The sequence below is a fragment of the Tyto alba genome, unplaced genomic scaffold (genome assembly GCF_018691265.1).
Source record: "Tyto alba isolate M040663 unplaced genomic scaffold, T.alba_DEE_v4.0 Super-Scaffold_10, whole genome shotgun sequence".
In the NCBI taxonomy this organism is placed as follows: domain Eukaryota; kingdom Metazoa; phylum Chordata; class Aves; order Strigiformes; family Tytonidae; genus Tyto; species Tyto alba.
In genome coordinates this window covers 24,086,690-24,099,637 of record NW_024881262.1, presented here as the reverse complement: position 1 = coordinate 24,099,637, position 12,948 = coordinate 24,086,690, and positions in this window count along the sequence as shown.

Sequence of the window (12,948 nt, the reverse complement as noted above, 5' to 3'; positions counted from 1 at the left end):
GCCACAGCTGCTCTGGGCACCCTGGGCCAGCGCCTCACCACCCGCACAGGGAAGAATTTCTTCCCTAGATCTAATCTAAATCTGCCCTCTTGCAGTTTAAAACCATTACCTCTCATCCTATCCCCACACCCCCTGATCCAGAGTCCCTCCCCACCTTTCCTGTCCCCCCTTTAAGCCCTGGGAGGCCGCTCGAAGGTCTCCCCAGAGCCTTCTCTTCTCCAGGCTGAACCCCCCAACTCTCTCAGCCTGGCCCCCCAGCCCCTGCTTCAGCCCCCCCAGCATCTTCTTGGCCTCCTCTGGCCCCGCTCGAGCAGCTCCGTGTCCTTCTGCTGTTGGGGGCCCCGAGCTGGCCCCAGCACTGCAGGGGGGTCTCCCCAGAGCGGAGCAGAGGGGGAGAATCCCCTCCCTGGCCCTGCTGCCCCCCCTGCTCTGGGTGCAGCCCAGCACACAGGTGGTTTCTGGGCTGTGAGTGCACATTGCTGGCTCACGGGCAGTTTTCCATCCACTAACACCCCCAAGTCCCTCTCTGCAGGGCTGCTCTCCATCCACTCCTCGCCCAGCCTGGGTTTGTGCTTGGGATGGCCCCGACACATGGGCAGGACCTTGCACTTGGCCTTGTTGAACTCCATGAGGTTTGCCTGGGCCCACCTCTCCAGCCTCCAGGTCCCTCTGGATGCCATCCCTGCCCTCCAGCGTGTCACCCACCACACAGCTCGGTGCCATCGGTGAACTTGCTGAGGGTGCATCGGTCCCACTATCTATGTCACCAACAAAGATGTTAAATAGCGCAGGTCCCAGCACTGACCCCTGAGGAATGTCACTTGTCACTGCTCTGCATTTGGACTGCAACTCTTTGAGTGTGACCATCCAGCCAATTCCTTATCCAGTTTGGTGTTTGTGCTTTAGATACCTGCTATATCATCCTTTGTTATTCTTGCCGGATGCTAAGAGGCGAGAGTTCTAAAGAAGATGGGGCTACTTGGAGTTGTTTGATATCGATTTCCTTTCTTGTATCATTTTAGCTTGACACTAAACCTGATTCTTTGATTTGCATCTGAATACTATGCAAAATCTCTCTTGGAACACTGTGGGTGTTTACTAGGGATTGGTTCTGTGTACAGTGAAATGCCTACTTTCAAAGCTAGATAGTTTTTCCTTACCACAAAAAAAAAAAAGATGCAAAATAGCGCTAGGAGTGAATTTTCAGTCATTTAGCTATTTTTTTCAGATGTTGAAGGTGCTGATGAGCAGCTAAGAGAAGGCTGAATGCTTGACTGCTTATTGAACACCCACGGTACTGCTGGTTGCACTGCTGCAATGCTTAATTTTGAAAAAATTCCAGGTAAATTGTTATGAAATTATCAGCTCTTTTAATGACAGCTGTTGCAGATAGCAAATTTACTTGCTGAAATGACATGATAAGCTGCTCATAAATGTAAGAAACTATAGGGCTGTACACTCATTGAAACAAATGAGAGCTGAACCTCCTTTTCAAGAAGAATCTTACCCTTCACTTTAGATGTGTAAATTGTAATCTGGGGGTTTTGTTTGGTTTTGTGTTGTTTTGCTTGTGGTGGTTTTTTTGTTTGTTTGTTTTTTGGTTTGGTTTGGTTTGTTTTTTTTTTTTTTTGTTTGGTTGGGTTTTTTTAATAAAATTGATGTCACCTTGATTGTATTATCTAGCAAGTTGGTTGAAGTATCCCAAATGCAACTATTGGGCAGCATGAATAAAGTGCAGCCGCTGTCTCTCTGGTGGCATGTACGGGGAATTGTTTGAAGGCTATGGTAGTGAATTATGTGCCTGAACACTTGGATGTGCAGAGCTGGACCCCTGCTGGGTTTCTCATGCTGCTTCAACATAAAACTACTGCACCCAGAAGTGGGGGTGCTGGACACAGCCTGCAACCGGCCGGTTAAACCTCTCGGATCAGCGGTGTTGAAAGCCCAGCACGGCCCTTCCCTCCCTGTGCGCTTGAAAACCATTAAGGGTAAAGCAAGCATGCTTAAAAAACAGTTTGCCTGGTCACTGGACTAGGTGCTTAATGCATTTTCTGCTGCAGGGGTGTGTGCACAAAAAAACCTCCTTTCTGTAGCTCTCAGAACAAAAAACCTCTTGGACCTGCTATTAACCTGGGTCGTACCTGCCCATACTAACTAGTGTCCAGTGCCATTCGTTCCATGTCCATGGCACTACTTCCTGCTATTGCAAGGCTAAATATAATTTTTTAGGGCAGGATAAATTAATTCTAAGTGTAGACAGAGAAAGTTGAACTCTTTTCTGAAAGTGGATTTTTGTTGTTGCTGTTACTGAACCTGACAATGGGAATTCAGGTTTGCCTGGGGCAAAACCTGAAGCCCCCAAATTTTTAGGAAAGATTAGAAACCTTTTGGGGCTGTAATATTTTGCAGGTGTTCTTTCTGGTGTATGCTGAGTGTTGGCAATCCCATTTCTCAAGTTGCTATTCCTGCTGCTATTGCTACTGTGAAATTCAGCCTCAAATCCTCTGTCAAAACAGCTTACCTGTGAAAGCATGGAGAGACCAAACTGTTCTGCTTGCACATAGAAAATAAGACTAGCAAGGCACAGCATGAGAATGTTTTTATTTACAGCTGCAACATTCTGCACATTTCTAAACAGCACTGGTGCAGTTACAAGCTGCTTGCTGGAGCAGATTTGCAGGTTGTGTTTGCCACAGGTTACAAGGTTAATGGAGCAGAAACTAACAATTTGTTTTGAAAACTATTTAACACCTCAAAGACATGTACCAAAGCCAAATTTGTATACTCTAAGACAGAACAGATTCTTTCATATACAAAAATCACCAGTCACATAGTTGCAAAATTAATATTAATGTAGAAATACATATTGAAATTTAACAATCCGGCTAGAGGCAATATGAAGGAAAGGAAATGATGAACTGAAAAAGTCCTGGTGTGCTTTGTAATCTGAAAATAACAAACCAGCCTTTAAAAATGTGTACTTGGGAATAAATAATTGATGTGTATTCTTTAGCAATAAGTGCATCCGTTGTTTTGATTTCATCCACTGATATAACCTCAGGTCAATTCCTGAGTTCAGCTTCTGTATTTGAAAACATTTGATGTTATTTAGGTTATTATTACAATTGTGGCTTGGGGATGAAAAAAGAATTAGGTTGTGCAGTATGCGTGAGTATCAGAAGGCTTTGGGTAACATTGCAAAGGAAAACTAAACTCACATCCCTGGGAGGAAAAGACAGCTTACAATCACCTGTAAAATTCAAAAATATCTATTTGAAACTGGGGCTCTCGTAGCGGTGTGCACAGAGCACTCCATGGTGGTGTGGAGATGGAGATGGAAATGGGTCTGAAGGACGTGGTAGGGCTGTGCTGTGCCAGCCCTGCTGCCAGTGGGCACCCTCCGCCTCCGAGAGGGCATGCCGGGGCCTTCAGGATTTGGTGGTAAAACCAAAGGTTTAAGACCTTTGAATGGGAATGACTTTGGGGTGGTTCGAGTGCATTGGAGATGCTCAGTGGAGGAGTGGAGATGCAGGGGCTTGCATCGTCCTCAGGGGCTGTTTGGAGGCATCCAGCATGGGCTGCTTGGGGAGCCCGCTGAGCCTGTGGAGGTTTTGTGGCAGGTATTTCTCAGTACTCCTCTCTCTTAAAAGCAATACTCGGTGTTAAGGTTGTCAGTGGTCTGGTCCAGGGCTAGATGGTTTTATTTCCAGGAAAGAATTACAGACAAATACAGGATGCTCACTCCCAGGCAGGTGCAAGTGGTGACTGTGCAGAAGTCAGTAGCACTTTGCTTATTACTGACTGTGAGGTATGTACACATGTAAAGGGAAAGATCTAACTTGGGCAATTTGAAATGGAGCTAACTCAAGCAGTGATCAAAAAAATCCACTTAACTTTTTCTCCCACATTACTCATTCACCCAGACCTCTGTGTTTCCTAGTTCTGGCTTGGCCAATGCAAGGTAATTAAATCGCTGTGATACCAGTTTCTGATAGCTACTTTGGCAGTGGTGTGGATGTACTTCGGTGTGAAGCTCATCTGAAAAACGGCATTTCCCTGTAGCTTGATGGGATTCAAAAAGTAATTCTCTGCAGAATGGTGCTATTTCACATTTTCTTTCCCATTTGGGATGATAAACATTGTCAAAATATTGGATTGTGCTCAGAGTTAATGAGGGGGAAGGTTCTTCCATGTTTGTTTGTTTTTAATTCTTCCTCCAGCTATACTTTTGAGGCTTTCCAACACTTTTCTGTTTGCAGAAGATACCATCTGTCAACTTAATTCTCAAAGACGGTCCAGGAGGAAAAGCCTGTAAAAGGTCCCCCACCAGCTTTCCTGATGGGGTCACTGGGACTATTCTGGGTAAAAATACAGTGTACCTGCTACTGTTTAATCCCACAGAGTTTCATCTGATATAAATGAATACAGCTGCACTGTCCACACTCCACACTGACCAGCCCTTTTGGCTCCACAAATCCTCAGATAACCATTTATCTAACAAGAGCTGGAATCACCCTTGCTTTTGTTTTAACCTTACCAACTGGGGGATTTCCAGAAGTGAAGGCTGTACCCAGCGGTGCGGGGCGACTCCCCTGGGGGCACAAGTGGGGCTACGGGCTGATTATTTGGAGAGTTGCTTGTTTGCTGGGAATTATGAGGAAACTATTGTAATTGTATTGTAAGCTAATAATTAAAAAAAAAAAAAAAGTCCCTTAAATACTTGGTTTCTCAAGCTTGAGCAGCAATTCTGTACTTTGAAACATATCCAATACATGCACCTTAAATTTGAGTAGGTCTTTAATTCCTAAATGCAGTTCTTCATAATCTATTTGTACTGAAAAGTGAAGCGAGACTTTTAAGGAACAGTATAATCCAAACCAGAGAGACACCAACTACAGATGGATAGTTTTTCTACAGGAGAATAACCTGTTTGCTTCCTTCCCTCATGTGTAGATTGTTTCTTGGAGCTATTCTGCAGCAAGGTGCTCTGGAACTTTGCTTTGTTGTTGTTGGCTTTGGGGTTTTTTGGTTGGTTGGTTTTTGGCAGAAAGTCTGTAGAACATGGTTGGCTGGTCTGTTTGTTTGTTTAAACCTTTTTCTAGAGGCATCTGTGTTTTTTATTTTGTTTTGTTCCAGAACTCCCATAAAACTCCCAGCATTTGATTAGAGAAGAGTCTTTGATAAACAAGGAAATGGCTATCTCAGAAGCGCCCAAAAGCACCTGTAAAACTATCACATGCACATAGAGAACAGCAAGTTATCAGGAATTTTATTAATTTCACTGTTTATAAGACAGGGTTCATCTTATGGTCTTTATATGCATTTAAGTGCCTGGAATGGTCCTGAAAAAAACATGGATGTAATAGTATTTTGTATTAGAAGTTGAATTATTTTGTAGAAAAAATATGTCCTCGTGCTAAAGTGGGAGCTCGTGCTGAGGTCAAGGTCTCTCTAAGCTAGGGTGGGATGGGGGTCCCGGGGAGCAGGAGCTGGAAGAACAAGCTGCCCACCTTTTCCCTTCATCTGGGCCCACAAACCAGGCACATCAGTGAAAGACGAATAAACCCAAGGAAAATAAAAGAAGTCATTTTGGCCAGTGTTTTATGAACAAGGTAGTGTTAGCACGACTGCAATATTTCAGCACTACAGGGGACTGATAAAGTGCTAAAATCCAGATGGAGCGTTTTGCCTGCTTGCATATTGAATGCTGTATTTATTTGGGGGAGGTTGTTTTTTTAAATTCATTTTTTAGATCAATTAATCAAGGGACAATAAAAATATTAAAAAGTAATATGGAAGGGAGAGAGCCAGAAATTACATTTTCAGACAGGCCTGTAACAGTCATCCTGTGTTTTTATTTAATACAAATATTATTGACTATGTAGCAATACAGAGAATAGAAAGGACTGAATGTTTTTCAGCCGATTTGTAGGAGCTTGTTGCCTGACTGCATGCTCGGATGCAAACCCAATTGGTTTGCTGCAGCATGGGGCTTTTGGGGAGTGCTGATGTATCGCTCGTGGTAGCCTGTGATCAGGTTATTGATATATCCTGTTACTAAAAGCACGGTAGGGATTGAGCTAAATGAATCGCCAATGAAAGTGGTGTTGGCTGGTTTGATTTGTGTTTGACCAGGGAAAAGATGAAAAAGTTGTGTAATGTGCTTGGTTTAAGCTCTCAGGTGGGGTTGGTTCAACATCCATTATTTGAGGGATATCTTCAGTTGCATGGCAAAACATACTGTGCATCTGAGAGTGGAGGGAGTCTGCTGCATGATGTTAAGGAAACTGCCTTTAGCAGAAATAAATATTTTAGATCTTATGGATTGTCTGCATGGCCTCCCTACAGCTACAGAGCCAAATACTGATAGCTGATCTGTCTAACATCGAGAGTCCAAACCAACTTTAAAATTATAATTCTCTGTACAGCATAGCTGATAGCAACAAGCTCAGACAACTCTTGCTATCAACAACCAAGTTAAAAATCATTCAGCTTTTTTGTCGGCAGACTTGCTTGTTGGGGAAAACGGCTTTTCAAAAGTGTCACACAATTTTTGTGTCAGCTGAAATTCCTTTTTTTTTAATGAGAAACTGAAATTTCTCAGAAATTAAAAACTTTCTTCAAGATGAAAATAATTACCATTTTTTCATCAGCCTCTCGCCACTGAGCATTGAAATATTAAGTAGCTTGAAAACTTGTGGGGAATATTGTCTATTTTTGTGGGTTTTGCTCCCCCCGCTACCCCCAGTCAACTTCACGTGGGTGAGTGAGGCTCTTATCAGCCATCTTTCTGTAGTTGCTTAATCCCCAGGAAATTTCTGTTGCAGCCTAAGAGGCTCTTTTATCTGTTTAACCTTTGACTACCCCTTGCCTAGAGGCATTTGCTCCATGTGAATGTTATTTTATCTGGCCTGTTCTCTGATTTTATCTGGCCTGATTAGAGATTTCTGAACATTTACCAAAGTAGTGGGGAAAACGTAGACATAGGATTGTTTTAGAAATACCATGAAATTAGAGGGAAATGAAAGCTGCATCAGTTGTCAAAGTATCTCCTATAGATTTCTATGGCATCACAAACGCTGCCAGTGTTGAGCATGTTTATCTAGATGACCAGCACCTCCTGTTTGCACCATAAGTCTGCCTGGCCCTCCTGTGTGTTCCCCCCAGGCCCCTGGGAGGGTGGCTGCAGCCATGGGTGCAGCCCTTCTCCCCATCCTTTCTCAGCCCTGAGTTCCCAAAATGCCCCGTGAACATTTTGCAGAGCAAAAAGGCAGCAGGGATACCGCCGGAGAGAAACACCCCGGTTTGGGTGTAAGGGCAAGGGGGTGATTCCGGTGCAGGTCTCACAGTGCGGGGCAGGCTGCAGCTCCCCTGGGGCTGGATTGCTGCTGGCAGACGGATTTTCCTACAAGACCCTCTCTTGCCAAGAGCTGGGCTGGCTTCCAGCTGGCCTGTGCTCCAGTGCTCGTGGGTATAGCTAGCTACTGTCCATCCGAGGGGCTGCCAACAGTTACTCAGGGGTCAAGAAAACCCCCGTCTCAAAACAGGAGTAAAACGTCTGTGAGCAGTTAGATGATTCAGCAGTTAAAAAGGTCAGACATCTAAAATTTATGTATAAATAAACACCTGAGTTTTGAGCGCTGCGTGAACAAAATACACTTGTTCTGGGGAGTTCCTCTTGTGGCCATAGTTGTGGAGCTTAATTTAGGGATATGGAAAACATTGACCTGCAATGTTAGAGAAGAGCAGGTTGTGTGAGAATGTGGATGTGATGGAGAAGGGTGGTGGCAGAAAGGTTGAGGGGACACAGTGTTGTGCTGAAACACAACCTGAGACGACACAGGTTAACTTGCTTGATTATCTGGTGTGTTTTGGGGTTGTTTTTTTTTTTTTTTTTCTTGTTTGGATTGCTAAAGAATAGATCTCACTGTATCCTGCTCCGTTCGTCCCTCCTCTCTCCACACATCTCACTTTTGAACCGGTTTTGGAGCCAGATCTAACGGAGGAATTAGCAATGCTCCTTTTCTAGAGGAGTTTTGTGGAGTGGCAGCTGGGCAGAGGTGGGAGGACTGGAAAGCAACAGCAGAGTAAGCACGACGGATCTGACAGTGACCGGCGACCCCTCGCTGGGCAGTGCCGGGAGGCTCTGCTGCCTGCGGAGCGGGTACCGGGAGCCAGCGGAGCGGCGAGCTTCTCTGTGCGGGCAGAAAAGCTCAGGTCTTTAGCACAAAGGGTTTCACACATGTGTGTGCAACGTTAAAGCAACCTGTGTCAGCATTTTCTGATCGGGCAGCTTCTACCGTCTTCTCTCTTGAGTGTAGTGAAACCCGGAGTATTGACTTTTTGGTGGGGTCTGTACTGAATATAGAAGCCTGAACACTGATCTCTGGCTGAAATACTGAGCAATGAAAATTAAGTGGCATTTAGAAAAAAAAAACACACACAAAAAAGTGCATATAAAACCCTAGTAGTAAATTGAATTATACTGATATACAACAGGTTCCCTTTCTGGACTTGGGACCTGTGCATGTTCATAAGTAAATCATACTGCGTGTAAATATTACTGTCTTATGCCTCACACTTGTTTCCTGGTTTTTGGCATGTTTTGAAAATGAGACCTTTTATTGACGGTTGTGCAATGCCTGCACTGCTAAGTGCTGCAGTAAGCACGAGAACGTAACTATTACAAGCAGTTTTATGGGGAAACCAGGGGCCTGTATTTGTGTGCTGGAAGTCACCTTGAGACTAATTAAAAAAACAAGCCAAAACTGTTCAAAAGTAGAACACATCTGTAATTGCCTGCTGAGGGAACTCGAATACCAAGTACTTTATAAATACCCTGTTAATGTGCAAATTAAATCGTTTATGACACTTGTCTGTGATTTAAAAGAAAAAAGTGGTAATTGCACTAGGCGAATAAAGTTGTTAATCAAAATATTTCCATTAGAGAGAGGTGGAGGTTTCACTTGGAGACACCCACAGGCATCAGTAACTCAGATTTACTCACAGGCATCTCAGATGGAAAGCTCACATTTTTCTTCTTATATTGTATTTCATGGAATTGATACGAATCAATTCTGCATGACATCATCCCTCTGTTCGGATTTTTGGAAAGTCTGCCACAACTTGTTATAAAACTTTATAAGATGCTTAGGCTGTGTAATGAAGTAGAACCAGCTGGATTGGGGCACAAGCGTACAAGGATGGAGCTGAAAGAGGAGTTGCATTTTGCATCATGTGTACTTGATTTTTAGGCTCATGAGAAGAGGCACTGAAAGGTGTTGGCAGCTGGCTTCCAGGGTCCTTCATCCCCACACAAAATCCCAGTTTCTTTGCACCTTCCTCAGACCCTCCTGTCTGCCCTTCCATGCCAGCAGACACCCCAGGGCGGGTGGTGGGTGATGGCTTGTGAGTGGCGCACCTTGAGGAAAACAAAAGCTCCTTTTTTCCTATTGATTTCTATTGGTTTTAGAAAAGGCAATGGAACAACCCTTTCCTCCTCCTTCAGGTAAGGTCTGAGAAGACAAATGTTTTATGGATGTTTTCCAGATCAAAATAAGCCTGATCTGAGGCTGGGCTTGAGAGAACTCTGGACGTATTTGCCATTTAACAACCTTTAGCAGAGCTCAGGTCACAGGGCAGATGGTGTAAAGCTTGGTCTCCACAGCTCTTTCTGAATACTCTGATGCTGCATGAGACACAGTTAAAGGGGGAGGAACCACTGCTTTTTGTCACTGGGTTGAACACTGACATTAAGCTTGTGGGGTCCTGATGGTGTATGTTCTAGCAGCACAACGCACCCTTCTCTGGCAAACCTATATCATGTATTACTCTCTTTACTTTTTAAGTATTTTATCCTTTCCTAAAAAAAAATAAAAGCTTGCAGTTTTCAGACTGATGCTGCCAGGGAATGGCTTCATGGGTAAGCAAGGAAAGGTTTTAATTTCCTTGCCAGCAGCAGGAAATTATTATTTTCATCCTAAGAGGCCAGAGAGTTTGAATATCCTCCCACTTCTGTAATTCTTGAAGCATTTTTGCTTTCAATTACAAGGCTCCCCTGGTCAGTCAAGGAAACCTGAGACCTTGATGTTAATATTCAAGGCACATGAAGAGAACATTTGCAAAACAAAGCAAACTCAGCAACCTTGAAATGTTGATGGCACATCATCAGCAGATGGTGACTCGGATATATCTCACAACTCCAGGCCTGTTCCCAGACTTGCCATCGGATCAACCTCTGTAGATGGACAAAAGCGAAGAACTGTGTGATGCTGTTGAGCGGTGCTCTGGGCTTTTAGTTTAATTTTGTCTGAATAACTTCCAGGGAAGGTAAGAGCACAAGTCTGGCCCATAGAGGTTGGAAAGCCAGCCCAGGTTGTTTCTGGCTTATGGCTAACAGCAGTGATGCTGCTGCAGGAATTTAGCGCAGGGTTACCCTGGCAGTGCATGGAGTTGCTGTAAAGTGCCCTTTACTTCTGGTTTGGTCAAAAATCTAAACTTCAATCTGCTGTGCAAGAAATTAAAAAAAAAAAAATCATCTCAATATATCTGTAGGTTTTGGTATAGGAAACAGCCACAGAAAATGTGCTTTTATAGCTTTATATTTTCTTTGCTGGAAATTGAGTCTCTGTTTCTCCTAAAAATGATATTTTTGGTTTTATAAAATTTATGATGCCTTTGTATTACTCATTTCATATGTTGTATGTGTGATCCAGAGAGCCAAGTTATCAGGATTGGGAAGTTCATCTCTAGCATAGTTGGTAGTCCCAGTCACATCTTGCTCTTACAGTGATGTTTCCACATGCTTCCCATAGGTGTTCATTTTCACAGGGAAAACTAACAAAAAGGTCAGGAATATCTGGGAATCTCTGCAGACATCTGCCATACCCAGTGAAGGTCCTGAGCACGTTTCTCCTGAACTCTGCTCAGCATTCAGTCCCGGCCATGGGCCAGCTGTAAAGGCTGATGTTGGAAACTGTTACCGAGTAGTGAAATGATGGTTTTCCGATGGGCTGGAGTCATGTTCCATGACAACTTCTGTGAGCAGAGAGAAGGCTAACAAACTGGAAATGTTACTGTGCATTAATCCTGTATATAAGCTGTCCTTTTGTCTGAGAGCTCACCATAACAGTCTTCACTGTGCCCTTGCCAGCTAAAAGTCAGGCGAAGCTTGATCACAAAGATGCCAAACACTGAGGCCAATGAAGTATTTAATCCCATATATTATATAGGCATTTCTATATGAGCTGATGGCGTGTACACTCTCTTAATCCAACCCATGACTTTGGGGGGTTGCTGCGTGAACCAGGAGTTTGTTGCACTGCCTGTTTGCTTCTGTCTGGAACGCTATAAAACATGATGTGTTTGTGCTATGTATTAACTTCTTCTATTAGACAGGATCCATGGTGGAGATGGCCATGAATATAGGAGGACAGTCCCTGTGCTGAGATCTGTCCTTTAATAGCTAAGTTACTTTATGTTTTCTACTACAGAGAAACACCTCTAGATGGTGATTCAGCCTGAAGAAGTGATTAATTTGCCTTTTTTTTTGCATTGACCATAATTGGAAATTTACACATCCATCCTCCTAGTGTAGGAGTGGAAATGCTCACAAATACAATGTTTGTGTGGTGTGGCACTGGATGTCACGGACAGGAGAAGGGCATGGATGAGAAACTAATGCAACAAAAACAGTAAGAGCAGGTTTAAATAGAGGTCACTGTGAACACAGCAAATTCCTGGTTGATATTGCTGACACATACTGTGCAGAAATAACAGAGTCATCACATTGCTAGGAAAGTAAAATATGCGTTTTCAGCAACAGATATGAAGATTGCTCAGTAACATCCAGGACCAGAGAGCACAGCTGAGTATACCCACAGCTGCCTGGGAGGTTTAGCCACGAAGATCCCATCAGCATTAATTCCTGAATCCCCAGGATGATCTGAGAATCTCAGCTGAGTGACTGATTATACTTTCTCTTGTTTTTTTTTTGTGAAACTACCATAGTATTTAGAGCTTGGAGAGTTGACAAGGACACTCATGGGATTAGAAGGGTGATCCTTCAGAAGAGTTGGAATAAAGGGAGATAGAAGGGAAAAAATCCTCAACCAAACTGCGTATGCGATGTCCTGAGCACACCAGCTGAGACCCCTGGCTTATGTGAGCAAAGCTGCTGTATTTCTCTAAAGCATGTGGCACAGACGCCCCTGAGCTGTGGCAGCAGCTGAACCACCTTCAGACATCACTGCCTGTTCATCAAGAAATAGTGCCTGAAAACTATGAAATCAGATATACCCAGTTATACTCTGCCCTGGCCAATTAATAGCTGCAGTTACTTGAATATATACTAGAGAACCAGACTATAACCTAATAAAATTGCAATTAAATTGCATTGCCTGTACATTAAAGGCCAATCCAATTTCTTCTAAAGTGGATGTGAGACTTCCTGATGGTCCCTGCACATCAGTTTATGCCCTACTTTTAAGAATTGATAAATGTAGGTAATGGGTTTGCAGTAGATATGTTGGATGGGGGTTGAGCTAGATGATCTTTAAGATCCCTTCCAACCCAAACCACTCTAGGGTTCTATGCTTCCCAACCCCTTGAAATGTTACTGTGCTGTCAGTTCTTGGTTGATGTTCATCACTCAGGTCAGGAGATCTATGGGCATGCACATCCCTACATCTGTGTGTTGCTTAGAAAGAGCTATGGTGTATCCTGTGCACAAAGCAGGCTGCCAGGAGAGCCTGGAGAGCAGGGGCAGGAGGTCCAGAGTCCATGAGACCTCTTGGCCTGAGAATAGCCTATCTCTGCAAGCATGGGCTTGCTTAGAAAAGGCTGAGCAAAAAGAGATGGAAGCCCAGCAGAAAGCTTCAAACAGTAAGTCAGCAGGGTACTTGCAGAAAGGAAGGTGGTTAGCCTCAGAAGTTATTGCTGGGGTTTTCC